The following is a 15,924-nucleotide window of genomic DNA, read 5'->3' as shown; positions in this document are numbered from 1 at the left end:
TCCTTGGTAAATGACCACAGGTACTTCCTGGAGCTCAGGTGAATGGGAATGTATGCATGCACCCTGTAGGTCTGTGGAGACCATGAAATCCCCTTCCCTGATCAATACCAACACCAACTGGGGCATCTCTATGGAGAAGGTAGTCTGCTGCAGAAAGCTGTTTGGGGCCAATAGATCTATCACCAGCCGCCACCCATCAAGAGGCTTTCTCCACCAAGAAGAGGCAACTGTAGAATCCCAGGGAGTTGACCATCGATATTTCCACTGCTCCCCCTTGTGCAGCATTGCTTCCACTTCCGTCTGCAGGGCTGTTCCCCTTCAGTGAGTCATGTCAGCAGGACAGAAACAGGATGGGAAATTGGGGAAGGGAGCTTTCATCAGCGTGAAGGGCAGCCTGCGTCCCTGCTTGAGTACTGACACCTTCCACTCCTCTCCACATTGCTACCACACTATCCACTTGTCTGTCAGGCACCTTTTTACCCGTGGCAGCTCGAGAGGGGGCATCTACACCTCGCCTGAAACCTCCCATTTTGCCAGGGTGACTCCTCCTACGGGTTGGCTGGGAGGCTCAAAACCACTGTGGTGTGACATCCCCTCTTCTGCTGGGTCCCTCATTCTGCCCCTGTTGACAGACTCTAGGCTGGGGGTTAGGAACATTTAAATCTGAACTCCAACATACAATATTTCACTAAATAAACATGCCTAACCAGTAGCTAGCCTACCTAAGAATTCAGTCACTGGAGTTACATTGCCTGCTGAGGGGTGTTGCCTTGCTTGCCATTCTCATGGACTGCTGAAGAGCTTTGAGAAGAGGTGGCTGCTGTTCCTCAGGGGCAGCCAACTCTGGGAGCTATTCTTGTGGACAATGAAAAGGAATGACTCCCTCCTCTTAAATATCACATTTGCCCACTAGTGTCCCACCTGACAAACAATATAGGGAAGACCTTTCCTGAGGGCCCAGGCAGTACCTGAGTCTTGCCACCCTTCTGGAATGACAGCCTTTTTAATTTCCCTTAACCAGGCCCCCTGGTACCCGTGAGCCAGGTGGCCCTGATGATTCTAACTAAAAACAGCTCCGTGCTGTTGGCCTTAGCGCTTTTCATCCTGAGGCCCTGCTGCATGAACCATTTGAGCAGTATGTTATTCCCCAACTTACGGGTGGAGGGGTCCAAGGTCCTGCTGCTTGAACCATTTGAGCAGTATTTTATTCCCCAACTTACTGGTGGAGGGGTAGGATCACAGCAGACTTCTCCAGCGTGTAGTATTTTGACTGGCAGGGCAGTAGAAGCAGCAACAACTCCTCTGACCTGGCCAGATCCTGGGAGTTCTTTGCACTCACGACCAGGTTGTCAGCTCTGCTATAAGACTCTGTACCAATGTGACCAGGGTAGAGTGTAAGATTCTTTCCCCTCTGGGGTCATCTCTGCCAACTGTTCTAAGTAGGATATTGTTGTTGTTTTTTTCTCTCTTAGGAACAGGGTAAGTTAACTGAAAGATGTGGAGCAAAGCAGCGATGTGTTTCAACAATCTTGGGAAATGAAGTAAACAATCACTTATTAACCTAAATATTTATTTAGTGCCCATTTTATTTACAAGGTTTACAAGCAGCACAACTTAGCTCTGAATACCAGCAGACAATATTTTACTAAATAAACATGCCTAACCAGTAGCTATCCCACCTAGGAATACAGTCACTTACTTCCCTACTATTTAATTTATGATGCCCATCATGCTTACCCTAACCTAAAGGTAATTGCATTAAAATAAGAAAAGCCAAGACACTTCAGTAAGTTCTCTTATCTGCCAACCTGTGAGATCATACTGTAAACTTATCTTGAGAAAGTTGTTTATTACAATCTTTTTATAATACCAATCAGTCCTATATCATAGGAGCGTTCCGCATGGCCAATCAAGCCTAACATAAATCTGCTTACACTTTGGATGCACGGTGCATTTAGGTCACAATGATTTGCAGCTGTGTTGATCAAGTGTTTATAAAGTTATCATCAATATTCATTCAGACAGCACTTGTATGACAGCTTAAGTTCAATCCATGAAATCTGCAGTATAAGCACTGCCAGCAAACTATCAACTATCCAACATGCCAACACTTGCAACCTATTAAAACCTCTCAGTAATTGTCAACACTTGCACTAATATAGTCTGATAAGAACAACTTATGCTTGTTTAAGAGTACTGTTACACCAAACTGAGTTTTACCAATAGTTTACCACAACACTGCAGTCTTTTCATAAATAATCGCCAGCAGTCTGTGCTTATCTACACACTGCAGTTTTATCTGAGTGAAGTAGGCAGGTGCACTTGTACCAACAATTTTTTATTAATCTCTTTTCAGGTACTTACTGCACTTTGTTCAGTTCCTACATTCTTTGCTAAATGCACTTTCCTGACAATGCAGCCAAACTTTTATGCCATGGTGGCCCCTCTTCACCAGGTGGAAGCTGGGCAGCACACATGGAGGGGAGTTCTTCAGTCTCATTTCTGTAGGTCTGGTGGGGGAGGAACAATGTTCTGGGTGGTGGGAACTGGAGAGGGATGAGACAACTACACTGCTCTCGGGAAAACCTGTGCAATCGCTCTAATCAATTCCTAGACTTCCTTTCTCACACTCGCCACCTGGAACGGGAACACCTCCAACGGCTGTGGGAACATATCAATGACTCTCTACGCCATGGTGGGAAAACAGCTTCTCACCCTGGAGTCATTTCTACCCATAGAACTGCTCCTTACCAACCTGATCTGTCCTGTAGTCCAGCTCCAGTCAGAACTGCTCCACCTACTCTTCCTAGAGGAGGACCTATCACTACAGCATTGTCCTGAGGTAGGGCAGGAGATGAAGGAGGCTGCTAGGGAGGGTATTGGGGGGTGGAGGGAGGTGGAATCAGTCTCTTCCACTGCTCTGAGGTTGCAGGAGATTGCCTCCTTTACATAATGATACTCGAAAGGGGGAAAAGAGGGGGCCACTGAACCCAAGTGGGAAAGCTTCTTGGCCCCTGATGTGCCTTCCTCCTCTTTTACTGCACACACACACACACACCTGCAGACAATGGTAAAGAAGGAAAAGATATTACATTCTATGGTCCCATGGACCAGTGGTTCAGGATGATGATAGGATGCTAGGGACCATCTCCAATCAACATTACCTGTCATAGTTGTCCTTGCCTTACCAAGAAGTCCAGACCTTAACTGTTTTGCCTGCCACAGGTTCCTCAGCAGGCATTGAAGAAGGGGCAATGGTGTCAGTTTGCTTTACACTACCAGTGTGGGTAATCTTTCAAGTGTTTTTCAGGTTGTCCTTTTTTTTTTTCTTTTTAATTGTCCTTTAACATGGTGTTAAGTATATAATGTGTATACCTTTTAGTGTTTATACACAATTACTGTTTAAGTTCATCGACTTTTTCAACCTGGAAGATGTATCAAGAGATAAATGGAAAAAAGAAGAAAAAGTCGGTTGTAATAATAAATGGATAAAGAAGAAAGAACGCCTTTCTGTTACAGGCTGTAATATATATATATATATATATATATATATATATATATATATATATATATATATATATATATATCTTCTTCTTTATATATATATATATAATGTATATATACATATACAGTATATGTATATATACATTGACGATCTATAGCTTAAACTTACGATATTCTATGTTGTCATAGAGCTGGAGGAAGGAATGAAACAAGGAGTTGACCAAGTGCTCTAGTGTATTTTTCACACCTCCTCAGGGTCAAATATACGAAAGAATTTGGTCTATTACCTGTTTCATTCCTCCTCCAGCTCTACAACAATATATATACACATATATAATATATATATATATATATATATATATATATATATATATATATATATATATATATATACATATATATATATATATATATATATATATATATATATATATATATATATATATATATATATACAATATATATATGTAGAATCTACTGGTCACCCTTTTACCAAACACATATGTAATTGTTTTAATTTTCCTAGTGGTTTTGGCCACAATGATGATCTGTCTTTCTTGGGTCATCTTCTTCAAGAGGGGTCTGAGGATTAAATGATTCTTTTGGTTTGATTGATGATAGCAGATTCAGCATTTTCTTTTGAACGGACAGCTACTCTTGAAAACCAACTCCGCCCCACTCCAGTTAATGACATGCCCTGTATTTCACTATTATCCCAAATCCATCAAAAAGGGAAGAAGCCGGAGTTTACAAGATACTGTGTAAGTGCAAGAAAAAGATCATGAAGAAATTATGATGTCTGGTTGCAGGAAACGAACATGGGTCCCATCAATCAAACCAACAATATGAACCTGTCAGGAGACATTGGAAATCGGGCTAATCTGAACGAGGTACCATTGTTTCATTCTCCTCCTTCTTAACCATGGTACCGCATTCTGATTGGGAAATCCGGTCCATATTTATTTCCTTTCTACTGGACATCATAATTTCTTCATATTTCTGCACTATATATATATATATATATATATATATGGGTAGAATCTTTGTAATTGTTGTAATTTTAATAGCCAAATGCTGTCTTAACTTCAAATCTTTGCGTTTTGGATCCAAAAAGCGTATGAAGAATTTGATGTCTGGTGGCAGGGAAGTTAAGAAGGCATTGATAGCTATTACAACATCATAATTAATATATATATATATATATATATATATATATATATATATATATATATATATATATATATATATGCATATACATTTAATTATATGAATATTTTTATCTATATATTTACTCATATATGTATATGTACGTGTGTATATATATACGCAAGTGGGTGCACTTGCCAATGCACTAATTTCACATAAATGTATTTGAATAGCAATCCGACATTCATCGACCTCCAGTTACCATCTTTTAAAATCAAGAATCAAAACGTCTGTATTACCTTACAGGGCTTGGCGTGTTTTGCAGCAGCTTTGGGCACCCTCTCTGCAGCAACAGTGAATGGATGGACAGCATTGACTATACCATCTATTGAAGCAGACCCTGATCTTGTAGTTGGTACAGCAGAAGTGGCCTGGATTGGTGAGCTGTTATAAAGAAAACCCATTTTCTTTGCTTACAGTTACTTGCACAAGAACAAGAAGAGTAAAGACAATAAAAAAAATAAACGGCTATGATAGCTTAACCTAGGCTTGAATGGCAGAATTTACAATTAAAAATATGATAAAGGATAAAAAAATATTTATTTCGGTCATCTAAAACTCTCAAAAACACTGTTGTAGCTGATGATTAAGCTGGCCTCCTTATGCCAGCACTGGCTCTCTTCCCTGGGAATTTCGAATAATACAGATTTCATTTAGGCTAATCAGCTGGTCGTTGGAACCTAACCATTGCAGTAAGTTAGTTTTGGATTTAGAATAAATTTGCAACATATAAGGTGAACTGTGTCTTGTTAATAAGAAACCATTATACTTCTTTTAAATGTTTTTTACATTCATGTTCTAATGAAATACTGACACATGCAACTAGTACAGCATGTGTTTCTTCAGTAGACGACAAACATTAGTAAATTATGAAAATGCAAATCCAGTCACAACCTACATAAGATAATGTTTAAACAATGGATAAATATTTGTTGGGTTATCAAATATGAAAAATGTTAAAGTACCCTAGGTACTATCGTGCACAATCTGCACTGACATTTGTGTGTGTCCCAAGTCACCTCCTACCAAAGGTATACCTCTTACCACAGGTATGGGTAGCATCTTGCTTAAACCTTTAGTCTAGACTGTTATGTTAATTTAGTGTCAAAACCATAATATTGTTTTGTGGATTAATAGTTTTCATGACCATAACATTCTGCATTAACAATAATCACAACTGGACAGGTAAAAGATTATTCAATTCACAGACCATTTTCGTTGCTGTAACCTCACACCGCCAACAGAACCGCCAAAGAACACACACTAAAAAAAATCATTCGCTAGTTACGTCTATTAGACTACCACTTACCCAGAAACATATCTCTCCTATCAATTTTTTTCTTTATCTCTGAGTTATTATTAATATTTTTTCTCTGCTTCTTTCTTGCCATCTTTTTACTGAATATGTATTTGTTACATTGGTGAAAATATCTGAATCTTTCATTTTGTGTTAGTATTTAAAAAAAAATTACGTATAGCCATAATTTGTAAGTGGCTAAAAACTGGCATTCGGTTTTCATCACTCATATCGCCCACATTTACAATGGATATTGGCCCAATCACGCAATATAACTAAATATAACAGATCTATGAATATTTACATATAGAGGATGTAGTAGCAGCAGTTTGTGGCTGCAACCTCAATAACGTAAGTGAACTGAAAATTTTGCTAATTTGCTGCTGTAATTTTTTTTTTTTATAAGAGGGGCTTGCAGATTATAGAACACCACAGCAAACACTGCTGCTGAAATGTTTTGTTTCTATCTTGTGGACAGTCATGTCTGCTGATAAGATACGATAACCTATAGGAAATACTAATTCATAAATACTACCTACTAAGCACCTTTATTCTCATATTTATTTCGCATATTTCCTTAGCTGCGCATTTTACACTCAAACCCAGTATCGTCAACAACAAAGACTTTACGAACACTTTCTTAACGATATTAGAATCTGGAGACTTTACTCAATGCTCAAGAAAAATAGCTGCTTCCCACTCCTCCTTCCTGTTCCCATATGCCCCTAAGGTGCGACATCTGTTGGGTCTTCCATTAATTACTTGTTCAACTGCTTCGGTGTTTCATAGTCAGCGGATTCGTGTTCACTCTCTGGATGGCTAAGGGAACCGACTTTTGTGCACAGTAGTACATTGTGCTTCTCCTGTAACAGTCTGTCTTCTGTCTTAAATTCTTTAAGATTCAACTCAAAACCACTTACTTTCAACAAGTATTGTTGCGAATATAATGCCGAATAAATTGATACTCTTCTGCAGAACTAAGCTGTTACTGTCAAAACTGATAACCATGAGCCAGGAAAGCATATTTGTCTGAAAACTGCCAAAATATTCCCTCTGCAAGGAAAATTTCTGAATAACTTCTCATATCCTTAAGAGCTCTAAATTGCATAAAACACAAGAAGTCACCTTTCTATCCCTCACCAGGTAGCATCACTTCATTAGCCTGCATGGCAGGAAGTATCTTTGCTGGGAGACTAATGGATTGGCTTGGACGGAGGACTTTGCTCATGGTTACGGCTCCCATTTTGTCAGCAGGATGGTTAACCGTTACTTTTGCCCCAAATGCAAATATTATATTGCTTGGCAGATTTATCTGTGGTGCTACAACTGCTTTTATATATTCTACGGGACCAGTAAGTACATCATTCAAGCACTAGCGGTATATCTAACTTTTAACTTTAAAAATCAACCCATTTTCTATAAGTAGTGAGTATCTGAATAAAATCTTGCCAAACAAAACCTTTTGGTCCCATTTGAAAATTTTTTTAGAGTTAAATAACAAATGAATTTATTGGTTATATGATTTCACAAAAACGTAACATATGCATGACAATTCCTAAAAAGAATTTCAACTCTTGACAGATGATTCATCATAAACTAAAAACTCTTTCTTTAGGTGTACTGGAGTGAAGTAACTGAAGCTCGTCTGCGAGGAACTTTGGGGCTTCTATCATCAATATTCGTTTCAGTAGGCATAGTTGTGTCTTATTTAGCTGGGGCATTTTTCTCATGGCGTATTGCCTGCTACATTTGCTTAGCTCCCACAATTTTGATGCTTGCTGTATTGTGGGTGGTACCTGAATCCCCTTACTGGTATCTCTTAAAGGGAAGGGAGGAAGATTGCAAGGCATCTATCAGATGGCTACGAGGGACAGACTACGACTCTGCAGCAGATATTGCCGAAATGAAGGTCAAACTCGATTCTGTGGGCAAAAAGGTCGAGTATCGAGAGTTGTGGAGACCACGTACGAGAAAGCCACTCTTAATCACCCTATTCCTGAGTAGCTTGCGACAAATATGTGGTGGTACTATCCTCATTGTGTTTGCTGGGAAGATCTTCATTTCTGCTGGTGTGGAAGATCACCGCATGGCCACTATCATCACCGGTTTAGTTCAAGTCGTCTTTACAACCGTGTGTGCCCTTATAGCTGATCGCCTCGGGCGTCGCCCTCTCATTATTTGTTCAGCATTCATCACAGGCATAGCAACAGTATTCCTCGGCCTTTGTTACTTCGTAAATGACGTTTTGGAAATCAACTGGCCACCTTGGGCACCTATTGTCTCTGTGCTGGTTGCTGTTTCTGGCTACTGCCTTGGATGTTTAACCTTACCTTGGCTTCTGTCAGCTGAACTTTTCAACACAACGATGAGATCAACTATGAGTGCAGTTAACTTACTCTTTGGCCGGTTATTATCTTTTGCAGTCTTACAGGTAAGATTGTTGCATTCTTCCTGCATTCCGTATCTCTGTTTTTCTTGATATTTGATTTTTTTCTACACTGGGCCCTTCAGCATTACTGAAATGATTAAAAATTGAGAAAGTGTTTCCATAGTAGTCTGATTTCTAGTAAGTAAACCATTTCCATATAATTTCTCTCATACATTGCGTTAGAATTTCTTTCGTATACATTCTACATCTGATCATGGTCAATTTTAGAACCATTATCTACATTATTTTGAAGCAAATTTTAAAGAACAGTAAATGCTACTTCTCCCGTTCATGATGTGGCGTCAGCAGTCAGGCAGTGCCTTCCAGTTTGTACCTATTTAGAAGCCCTCCATTACTATCAGTAGGGTAAAAGGTGCCATTTGGCGTCCTGGTGTCCTGAACATTTGGCGTCCTCAAGAAAGGGTGTCATTTGGCGTCCTCATTATTATTATTATTATTATTATTATTATTATTATTATGATTATTATTATTATTATTTATTTTTATTTTTTATTTTATATTTTTGCTGAAGAGAATAACATGCATATATAAAAAAATTATGTAGTAAAGGGTAAAAGGTGCCATTTGGCATCCTGAACATTTGGCGTCCTCAAGAAATTACTGTCATTTGGCGTCCTCAAGAAAGGGTGTTATTATTATTATTATTATTATTATTATTTATTTATTTTATTCTTATATTTTTTGCTGAAGAAAATAACATGCATATATAAAAAAATTATGTAGTAAGTAGGGTAAAAGGTGCCATTTGGCGTCCTGAACATTTGGCGTCTTCAAGAAAGGGTGTCATTTGGCGTCCTCAATCATTATTATTATTATTATTATTATTATTATTATTATTATTATTATTATTATTATTATTATTATTATTATTTTTTTTTTTTTATTTTATTTTTATATTTTTCCTGAAGAAAATAACATGAATATATAAAAAAAAATTATGTAGTAAGTAGGATAAAAGGTGCCATTTGGCGTCCTGGCGTCCTGAATATTTGGCGTCCTGGCGTCCTGAACATTTGACGTCCTCAATAATTTAATAATAATAATAATAATAATAATAATAATTATTATTATTATTATTTATTTATTTATTTTTTTTTATATTTTTGCTGAAGAAAATAACATATATATAAAAAAATTATGTAGTTATTATTTGGCGTCCTGGCGTCCTGAACATTTGATTATTATTATTATTATTATTATTATTATTATTATTATTTTATTTATTTATTTATTTTATTTTTATATTTTTGCTGAAGAAAATAACATGCATATATAAAAAAAATTATGTAGTAAGTAGGGTAAAAGGTGCCATTTGGCGTCCTGGCGTCCTGAACATTTGGCGTCCTCAAGAAAGGGTGTCATTTGGCGTCCTCAATTATTATTATTATTATTATTATTATTATTATTATTATTATTATTATTATTATTATTATTATTATTATTATTATTATTTATTTATTTTTTTTTTATATTTTTGCTGAAGAAAATAACATGCATATATAAAAAAATTACAATAAGTAGGGGAAAAGGTGTCAAGGCTCCGAACTGATATGAGAGAGACCCGTGAGCGAAAGATTTAAATGGAGAAAGGTAATATCTCTTGTCCTCTAAAGGACATAGAGCTACCTTTCTCTGCTGGGTGTGACACATTGTTCCCTGCATCATCTGCAAATTGTGCACTGTAGTGTGCATAATTTCATTATTTTTTATTACATCCAGGTATTGACTGTGACTAATGGTTTTTTGGCTGCAACTTTGAATCCCCTTTAAAGCATTGCACCGACTGTTTTGTGTTTCGTAAGAATACACTTTAGGTTTAACACCGATGAATTCTCTTTTGAGTTCAGCTCCTGTTTCGACTTTAACAAGTCCGAGTTTTCCCTGGTGTGAACTGTCATATGCTATGTGAGTTTTAGGGAAGTTACTCAAATCCAAATGGGGTTTGAGCACATCCTTTAATTCGCGTGTGAGATCGTCCATTTCCAGGGAGAAGATCAAACTATCGGTGTCAGTGTACAGAAGCTTAACTCTCTCGCCATACAGTTTTTGAAGAACATCGTAGCGGAACTTGTACATCATGTCCTTTGCCAGATCCAGTATGCTGAATCCGATATAGATCGGGGATTCAGCTGTGACAGTCTCTCCTTGCAGTGATTCACCATGTACAGATATTCCTCCAACCTCTCAAAAGATTTTTTACGTGCATAGACACATTTCTAAGCAGCGAGGTTTCGTTGGTGGTAACAACAGTCCTGGTGGAATAGTTTAAAGGGTTTTAATGGTTACACCAAAAAGACCATTCATCAAGATTTTGATGGTGTTCCTCTTGTTGGGGTCCATTTCTTTCACTCTCCTCTGCATTCTCAGTGATGTATTCCCTCAAATAATATCCCTGCTTGAACTTGTAAACTTTCCTTATCCTCTCCACTTCCAACCCGAGTCTTATCAGCGTCTGTAAAAGAGGAAGACAGATCAGATGGTTGCACATTGGCAAATGTGTACCCACCAGCTTGACATTCTTCTTAGGCAGCTTCACACTGAATTTTTCCAATAGACTTTTAGTGTATGGGGAGAGGTGTTGGAAAGTCACGTTTATATGGTGCAGGGCCAGAGGGAAGTCATCAGTCCAGAGGGCGACATCGTCTCTAACCTTCTTGGTATCGAGGAGGATGAAATAACCGTATTCTCCCTGCGAATTGATGCTCGTGATATCGCTGGCGATAAAACTCTCAAGTTTGGTGGGGGAGAGCTCCGTTACTTCATTCAGAGGCATTTTATATCTGCTCATGACTGTGGGATAAAGACTAGTGAAATCAACATATAATATATATGATTGTTTGTCACCCGTTTTAAAATTAGGATTTAACTCGGGATTGTTGGCTATGGCATGTCTTTGAACTAGACTGCAGAAACTGCCCCTAATGTTGTTGGAAATCAACTGGTAAGTTTTCCCGTCAGAAATTAGGGGGAGGTGCGTTCGCGAAGAGTGAAGAAATGCATCTAGAGAGAGAGAGGTAGAGGTTAAATAATAGATCGGGTCTAATCCAAATTGCGCGTCAGCAGCATTCCTCCAAGCTGAGTAAACATCACTCAATAATCCCACATCCATAACCAAATATAAAATGGTATAATCAAGCAGGTTAGTACACTTTGCAGCCTTCCACATTTTGCAGACGTGCTCGTATCCTTCGTCGGGTATGCTTTCCCCCGACAGTGAGGAATTGAGATGCACTTTAAGAGGGACAACTGGTTTTTTCAACATGTTGAAACCTGTGACATAATCACAGGGGTAATACTGTTTACCCGTACTTAAAACCAGTTCGGTGCACTCGTCAGGATGTTTGGATAACATCCAACGTGTGATTTCCAGTGACCCCTGTTTAATATGGCTCGAAGCGAGACTGGAAAGCGATCCTCTTATCATGTTCAAACTATCCATCAATCGGATGTTACCTGTTTTCAGGGCATAAAATGTACCCACATCGCATTTCAAAATTTCAAAGTTGTGATTGGCAGACGCTTCTTTCAAGATGAGGGTGGCATCATATGATAAATTATGCACTAAATTGGGCAGGGATCTTTCAACTTGTTTCACATTTAATTTCCTCACATAACCTGGCCCAGCCTCTCGCAATTTTATTGAGAAAATCGTCGACACACTGCTGCTGATATGATTTAGACATCTGTACTGTGTACGCAGTATTCGCCACTTCTACCATCAACGATGACATAGCAATAGGCGTACGCTTTCTGCTTCGAAACAATTCTCGGAATTTCATCTTCTTCTTCCGGCTGTCTGTTGTACACCTCAAAATCTAAGAAGGCGATGTGTGAGCTTTTATTCAGCGCTTTCACTTTGGTGAACTGTTTAAACTGGCCAGGTTCAGGGTATAGAACGGTGGTTCGGGTTGTACATCTTTGGGTGTGAGCATCGCGAATGGCTGGAGTTTTGAAGAGAGTGAGGAAATTGTAACACACGCCCACTGCATAGTCACGCCTACCTGATTTCAAATGGTGTAAAGTACCAACGAAGGTTGGCAAATCCTTGATGAGGGCGACATGGTCATCAGTGATCAACAGTAAAGGAACTAGTCGGGGAGACGATTTATTGCCCCCCAATGTTTTTTCTGTCCTTTTCCCACTTCACTCAATTTATATACATAAATATTAAGGTTGCTATCCTTCTCTAACGTTTTGAAGGTATCACTGTTCACAGGTATATCAGGCGTGTGTTTAATGGTGAGGCATTTCAAGTTTATTCGTCTTTTCACATCTCGTGTGAGGCTGCAGTTAGGATCATCATTTCCCTCGAGTATGCTGTATGCTTCTAACGCTGTAATGACACAGTTGTACCCCGAATTGATGTTAACGATTTGTCCACCACCCCAACTCCTGCAGGATACTCTCGAAAATTGGCCATGTTCACCAATTCTCGCTGGGAGATCTTGATCTGTACACTGCGCAACGATGTGATGCGCCAACCTGAACCTTCATTCAAGTTTAGTCTATCCTCCAGATTGCTAGCTACATATTCGATAGCCTCGTCTATCACATCAAGCGCAGTGTCCACCAATGTTAACACTGGTAGGGCATTAATGTAAAAAGTACCAGTTTCACGAGTGGCACTGGCACCCGTCATTCTCTCTCTGCTGATGACAATGCACAAGTATAGCATGGCACAATTTACATTCAGATTGTTGAGAGTGTGTATAACCTCCTCGGCGAGTTGCATTCGGTTAAGTCTGAGTGTCATTGTCACATCGACGTGCGTTCCCACCGCAGTCGAATATGTGATGGCACTCGCAATCCGGTTGCCTACCCCTCCTTCCCTGTCAAGCAACGGTGCTTCCTGCTGCTGGGACACTCGCTGTTTGGTGCCGCCTACTTGACAATGTCTTCCACCATTCACTGCAGATGTTTCCATCGCATTTGCTTCACTCGGTGGAGGTGCGACAAAGGCATTTGAAGGGGAGGAGGAGGAGGCTGCGAAATAAAGGTGGCTGTGGTGAATTTTAAAAATATCAAAAGAATGTTTTATATGTAAAAGGTGACAATGTTTTATTTTATGGAGACTGGTCAAAATGAATTATTCTTACCAGATGCGGGAATAGCTGTGTTCTCTCCTACAAAGGTTACCATTGCTTTGCTCGGCGGAGGAGTAGTTAGAATGACTGTGGTGAATTTTTAATTATAAAATGGAAAGTTTTATATGTAAAAGTGGCAATATTCTTCTTCTTCTTCTTCTTCTTCCGCCATTAGCGCTACTCTTCCTCCTACACAATGTCTTTGCCACTAATGGTATTAATAAATCCCATGGCATAAGCTGTTCACTACTGCTCAAGCTGTCATCGCCACTGCTGGAGCTACTGGAATTACCCATCTCTGCTGGCGGGATGTTGTGGAGTATAGCTACTCGTTCTGTGAACTGATGTCCGTCTCGCCAAACTCATACGTTATCTAGCAGGATGTCACTCCTAATCAGACTCTTATCGATAAAGTGGGATTAATAACAGATAGTTTATAACGGTTCAACTCTTATCAGTCATACAGCTGTTCATGAGTCACGCAGTGGGTCTAAATCATATCAGCAGCAGATACCTACTCAGACTCTTATCGATAGAGTGGGATTAATAACAGATAGTTTATAACGATTCAACTCTTATCAGTCATACACCTGTTCATGAGTCACACAGTGGGTTTAAATCACATCAGCAGCAGATACCTAATCAGACTCTAATTGATAAAGTGGGATTAATAACATATAGTTTATATTGGTTCAACTCTTATCAGTCACACAGCTGTTGATGAGTCACGCAGTGGGTCTCTCTAATATCAGTTTAGCCATATCAGTTCAGCAGGTGTCTCCTCCTCCTAATCAGACTCTTATCGATAAAGTGGGATTAATAACAGATAGTTTATATTGGTTCAACTCTTATCAGTCACACAGCTGTTGATGAGTCACGCAGTGGGTCTCTCTAATATCAGTTCAGAGGTGGCTCCTTTTAATCACACTCTTATCGATAAAGTTTTTTTATATGCAGATAGTTTATACTGGTTCAACTCATCAGTCATAAAATTGAAATAAATAATAATAGTGGTCTATCTCGTCATATAATTCATAATTGGCAATAATAATAATAATAATACATATTATTTTTTTATATATGCATGTTATTTTCTTCAGCAAAATATAAAAAATGATAAATAAATTAATAATAATAATAATAATATTTTATAAACATAATAATAATAATGTGAAGAAGATTTAATAATAATAATAATAATAATAACAACTGAGGACGCCAAATGACACCCTTTCTTGAGGACGCCAATGTTCAGGACGCCAGGACGCCAAATGGCACCTTTTTACCCTACTTACTACATAATTTTTTTTATATATGCATGTTATTTTCTTCAGCAAAAATATAAAAATAAAATAAATAAATTAATAATAATAATAATAATAATAATAATTGAGGACGCCAAATGACACCCTTTCTTGAGGACGCCAAATGTTCAGGACGCCAGGACCCCAATTGTTCAGGATGCCAGGATGCCAAATAGCACCTTTTATCCTACTACTATCACAATTTCCTTTTATATACTAAGTGTTGATAATGTTTAAATAACATCACTGACTTTTTTTAGACTTTAGGGGACTAATATTTTGACCAAAAAGAATTATTTATCCAGAAAAAAATTTAATGCATTATTGATTATCCATGTACAGAAGCTCAGCTACTTAACTGCAACCATTTTCTTTCAGCAAAATTCCTCTTATTAGGTGAGCCCCATTAGATTCAATAAAAGTGACTCTGTGCTCTCATTAAATTTATAATTAAAAGCGTATCCATACTGCATTAAATAATGGTTATGTAAAAAAGGGTATGGACGGCATGGCCCAATCCTTGAAACATTGATCACTGTCTTGAATCTCCAATCGATGTACCTTCATAGTTTCAAAAGGGGCCTGTGCTGAGAAAGGCTGGCCATGGGCTGGATGACGATATGTAGCCTATAAACATCTAATTCATAAACTGTTGAGTACGTTTGTTGGGAAAATGGAGAAAGACGAAATTTATTGTTTTTTCACACCTCATGAATCCGAACCAGCTTCCAACTAATCTTGACTTTGTATCACTCCTGACCAGATCTACCCCTTTTTCGAGGAGGTCTTTGGCGCGCACTCGGTCTTCTTCACATTTGGAGGCATAAGTCTGCTCTGCAGTTTCGTCACTTGCTTTGTCGTCCCAGAGACCAAGGGGAAGACTCTCGAGCAAATTCAAGAATATTTTGAATCATCGAAGAAACCAAAGCGCAACATGGTTCAACCCACAGGAGACGTTCCTAATACCATTAAGGCTTAAATGAAACAGATTTGTTTTATTGTGAATATTCTAATCACAGACATGTATTAAAATGTATAGAGGGGTACACAAATTAATATGTTTATATATAACATTCAATA

The 15,924-nt window shown here is 38.4% G+C and overlaps 1 protein-coding gene across 2 annotated transcripts in view; it reads right to left on the bottom strand.

Annotated features, from left to right (window-relative positions):
• LOC136825485 (uncharacterized) overlaps nt 1–15,924 on the bottom strand; it is a 246,438-nt gene that overhangs the window by 81,222 nt on the left and 149,292 nt on the right. For both annotated transcript variants that reach the window (XR_010849355.1, XM_067082019.1), the window contains one exon: nt 4,950–5,094. The gene's annotated coding sequence lies outside the window, so the exon portion shown is untranslated. The remainder of the gene's footprint in view (nt 1–4,949; nt 5,095–15,924) is intronic.

Source organism: Macrobrachium rosenbergii, chromosome 37 (assembly GCF_040412425.1).
Source record: "Macrobrachium rosenbergii isolate ZJJX-2024 chromosome 37, ASM4041242v1, whole genome shotgun sequence".
Classification (NCBI taxonomy): Eukaryota; Metazoa; Arthropoda; class Malacostraca; order Decapoda; family Palaemonidae; genus Macrobrachium; species Macrobrachium rosenbergii.
This window is presented reverse-complemented; position numbering and strand designations above follow the sequence as displayed.